The following is a 5386-nucleotide window of genomic DNA, read 5'->3' as shown; positions in this document are numbered from 1 at the left end:
GTATGCATTTCCCCCTCTGAGCCTGATTTCACCCACTCTGGCCAGGGTGAGGGAAATGGGATTGTCACTGATACTGATAGCTCCACGGTGGCCATCCAGACATTGGGTGGCCGAGATAGTTCAACTACTGTCGGGTCAGCCGTGGCCCCTCCCACCCCGGAGGGGCCTCCTGTCACAAGTGGGGGGGGAAATCTACCATCCTCACCCAGACAGGATAGCTCTCTGGGCCTGGCCCGTGAGAGGTGGAATTTAAGTGCAGCAGGTCTGCCCCCATCAGTCGTACACACTATACAGAGTGCAAGAGCCTCTTCCACTCGCTCACTGTATAGTAATAAGTGGCGAGTCTTTGAAGGATGGTGTGGACGGAGTCATATTGTCCCTTTTCAATGTTCAGTGAGGGACATATTATGTTTCCTCCAAGATCTGTTAGAAAAAGGGAAAGCTTTTTCTACGATAAAGGTATACTTAGCAGCTATATCTGCTTGTCATGTGGGTTTTAGTGACAAGACAGCAGGTCAGCACCCTTTAATAAGTCGCTTTATGAAGGGGGCACGACGTAAGAGGCCAGTGGCCAGGCGGATGGTCCCATTGTGGGATTTGTCTACGGTTTTAGAGGCCCTTTCTCAACACCCTTTTGAGCCGTTGGAAGCTATAGGGTTAAAGTTTCTCTCTCTTAAGACAGCACTACTGTTAGCGCTGGTGTCAGCTAAGAGGGTGAGTGACTTACAAGCTCTGTCGGTCAGCCCGTCTTGTCTGCAGTTTTCTCCAGGGTTTACAAGGGTTTCCTTTCGCCCTAACCCTGCTTTCGTACCTAAAGTAGTGGATGCGTCGTATAGATGTCAAACTTCAGATCTTGCAGCTTTTCACCCTCCTCCGTTCTCTTCTCCGGAGGATAGGGGGTTGAATACCTTGTGTCCTGTACGGGCGCTTCGTGTGTACGTGGAAAGGACAGCAGGTTTCAGGAAAAATGACCAGCTGTTTGTGTCATGGGCTACTCCTCACAAAGGGAAGCCATTGTCATGTCAGCGACTGTCCCATTGGATTGTAGAAGCTATTTCTTTAGCATATAAATGCAGAGGTTCCCAACCTCCCGAGGGCTTAAGGGCCCATTCCACTAGGGACATGGCTACATCATGGGCCTTACTTAGGGGCGTTTCGGTCCAGGAGATCTGTGCTGCAGCAAGCTGGGCCACGCCGCACACTTTTGTGCGATTTTATAGACTGAATGTGTCTGAGCCATCCTTAGCTCATGCAGTATTAGGAGCCAGCACGTCAGGTCCCATATGATAGGTATAGCGTACGTTGCAATCCGGGAGTGGTCTATATCTCCCATAGTGAAACACCGAGCGAAGTTAGAAAAAGAACGATGGGTTACTTAACGTAATCCCGGGTTCTTTGATAACAGAGTGAGGTGTTTCACCAACACTTCCCTCCTTGCACAGGAACGGGAAGAAATCTCTCTATAATGACTTCGTAGGGGTCGACCTGAGTAATATAGGTGGGGGCGGAGCCTGATCTCAGGTCGACCTGTCTGTCAAAGACAGACGTGGTGGCATAGGAGCTTCCGTAGTTGGTCACGCCCAAAGCGATTCCCATAGTGAAACACCTCACTCTGTTATCAAAGAACCCGGGATTACGTTAAGTAACCCATCGTCTTCAACCATTGACAGTGTCTGTATGTCAGTGAATTCATAGTGTATTATCCAGTACTGTTTTCCTTTATGGCAGAAAACAAAGGCTAGACAGACTTCAGACTTACGCACAGAGCAGTTAAAAGCTTTATGGCCTGATTGCTGGCAATTAAAACACCTACACCTACAGTAGTAGGAAACACTACTTTAATAGGCACTATACAGAGGTAAAATGAACAGAAAATGCCATAGAAACTTTTGCCACACCTGTCACGGCCGATACTACTAGCGTATCATGTATTAGTCGGATATATTGGCTGAATTTGTAACTGCATACTTAGCATACTGCTCTTGCCTCTTTAACATATCTTTCTATTGCAGAAATCATAAGTGTAGTATGTCGGTATGTGGTTTTGAATTCAGCCATTGACCATCATCCATGGTAAGATTGCATGTGTAATTTCATGCAAATTTGATTGGCACCATCAAGTGTTTTAATGCATTGATTGCACTGCAAAAAAAAATGCTTTGTTTAATAAGCCCACCGTGCCGCAGTGTATAGTAGTCATTTTCCTTTTGAAAGTATTTTTCTAGATGTTATCCATGTTTTATGTCTCAATGACATGCAAGCAAACAACCAAATAAAGGATTTCAAGAAAAAAAAAAGGCATTCACTTCCTTCCTGTCACATGAGACTGTCAACTTCCTACCCCTACTTCCAGGAAGCTTGACGAAGGCAAACCCTCCCAAAGAAAGGTCATTTTCATGTTGCTAATAAGTATTTTTTGTTGACATATCTATCTACATAATCATGAAGGTCTCTAGAATCATCCAAACAAAACAAATCTTACAAGATATCCAAAGTTTTTGTTTACTTAGTCAAAAGTCCAAATGGCAACTGTAGTTGTCGGTGGGCAAATGCCTTGTATATTCCATATATTATATATATATTGTATATGGCTATATTCCAAACCTGCGTATATTCAAACGCACATAACTATAGAACCCATTCTAAATGCGCATGTGAACGCCATCAGCGTTTCTCACAGGTTCGCGTTTAAAGTCTGTGTAGAGGGAATGGTGTCGTCTTAGCGGCCCCTAATTTAATAACAAATGATCGTTGCGACTGAAGCAAATCAATTAAAACTGATTGATTTCATATAATTCATTTGTAGAATTATATGAAAAACAGATGTTTTAAATAAATGATAAACGCCATCTTTTCTCTTTGTAAAACTGCATTTTCCAAAAGATGAGCAAAAATCTTACACTAAACCATGTCAAATTATCCATGTTATCCACATGAATGAAAGTTAGAAATGTGGGTCAGAAAGACCCTGAACAGCGCACAAGGGTTAAGACAAATGGATTTGTTGTTTGTTGTGTTTTCATATTCAAGAGATTATAAGCTAGATGCAGCTTTTTTGAGTTCGCATCAAATGTTCTTCGACTTTTATACATAATAAATTTGTTTATGAATAAGTATTGATCTGTTGAAAGCAGTTATTTTGAGATAGATGCCAAATGTTCTCCTTCTATTCATATTTGACATTGAGGGGGTGCATACAACATATTTGCCCATCGGCAACTATAGTTGCCGCACATTCAAATATGATTTTCAAGAAAAAAAAAGGAAAAAAAAACCTGTGGAAAATAAATGCAGAACATGTTCACATAGGACACTATTAACACGACTATATGCATGAAAAACCATTCAGAAAAATTTGGGCACAAATGGGTTAAATGAAATAGAAGAAATAGTTAATCAGTGTGTTATAGTTGTTGGATAATTCAGTTAGTACACCATTATGAAAAGGGTATAAGTTTGTAGCCAGATGTGTATATAAATATGCTTTGTATGGATTTCATGTATTGTTGTTTTTGTGTGGTGTAATGTGTTGTTATATCATTATTTTTCTTAGGTTGGGATGGTCGATGTTCATGTGTACTATGTTTGTCACGGATCGCACAAGGAAGAGGGCAAAGCGGATCCAAAGTGCAGTGATGAGTTTATTATATAGGGCAATCCAAAATCATAGTCAAAACAGGCAGGGTTCAAAGTCCAGACAGGCAATACAAAACAATAAACAGGCTACAGGCAAGAAACACGGGAACACAAGCGAGGTGACATAAAACAACGATCCACACAGAACATGAGACAAACAGGGCATTAAATACAAGAACAACGAGGGAACAACGAGAGACAGCTGGGTGATTACAAATACCAACACCTGGGTGTAATCACGCAGACAGGGATAGTGGGACATGTAGTTCCTGTGAATGACACCGTGGGGAAAAGGAGGACATCTAGTGGATACCCGGGGAAACACAACCAGACACTGTGACATAACCCCCCTCCTACGGAGTGGCTCCCAGACACTACAAGACAAGGAACAAAACAAGAGATCAGGAGGGAGGTGGCACGGTGGAGGATCAGGGGGAGGGATGGAGGGCCAGGTCCGTGAAGGGAAACAGACACAGGGGGTAGCAGATAACTACGGGACCAGGGCAACACAGACAGTACATCAGGGCAACAGGGTGAAACAAACAGTCCGTCCGGCGACCGGGGCAGAGCAAGCAGTTCATCGGGCGGCCGGGGCGAAGCAAACAGTCCATCCGGCGACCGGGGCGAAGCGAACAGTCCCTCGGGCGGCCGAGGCGAAGCGAACAGTCCATCGGGCGACCGGGGCGAATCAGACCGTCCATCGGGCGGCCAGGGTGGAGGCTCTGGAAACCTCTCTGACTCTGGATCAGCTGGGCAGCCTACTGGCTCCTGCTCAAGATCAGCGGGGCAGGTCACTTGCTCAGGATCAGCGGGGCAGGTCACCTGCTCCGGGTCCGCTGGGCAGGCGATCGGCTCCGGGTCCGCTGGGCAGGCGATCGGCTCCGGGTCCGCTGGGCAGGCGATCGGCTCCGGGTCCGCTGGGCAGGCGATCGGCTCCGGGACCGCTGGGCAGGCGATCGGCTCCGGGTCCGCTGGGCAGGCGATCGGCTCCGTCTCCGGATCAGCTGGGCAGGCGATCGGCTCCGTCTCCGGATCAGCTGGGCAGGCGATCGGCACTGGCTCAGTGCTGGGCTCTGATGCTTGATCGCTCTCTGGGCTGGGCAGCGGCGATGCGCTCTCTGGGCTGGGCAGCGGCGATGCGCTCTCTGGGCTGGTATGCTTCCTCCATGCGTGCACCACCTTTATTCCATAAAATAGAAAGACGGCCCTCCTCACCATGACGGGAGTGATGACGAGCCGTTCCGGGATGCCTTTTGGGACAGCCGGCTGCACGGGCTTCGGGATAACAGCCGGCTGCACGTGCACGGGCTTTGGGATGACCGCCGGCTCAGGCACTGGAACTGGCACCGCCGGCTCAGGCACTGGAACTGGCACCGCCGGCTCAGGCACTGGAACTGACACCGCCGGCTCAGGCACTGGAACTGACACCGCCGGCTCAGGCACTGGAACTGACACCACCGGCTCAGGCACTGGAACTGGCACCACCGGCTCAGGAACAGACACCACCGGCCCAGGAACAGACACCACCGGTCCAAGTGTGTGCGTAGCCCACACACACCATGACAATCTGGGGCTCAGGTCAGGAAGCAGACAGACTGGCTTAACCGACCGTCTGCTAGCGGCCTCGCGTCACCCAGGTCAGATAAATCCCATCACATAGAACCTCTTTCACCTAGCTATCATCATATAGAGACTGTGTCTGTTCCCCGAATTTGGAAATCCAAAAAACGTTTAAACCCAGCTAAGGTTA

Source organism: Leuciscus leuciscus (genome assembly GCF_965113295.1).
Source record: "Leuciscus leuciscus genome assembly, chromosome: 9".
Classification (NCBI taxonomy): Eukaryota; Metazoa; Chordata; class Actinopteri; order Cypriniformes; family Leuciscidae; genus Leuciscus; species Leuciscus leuciscus.
Note: the sequence above shows the minus strand (reverse complement) of the source record.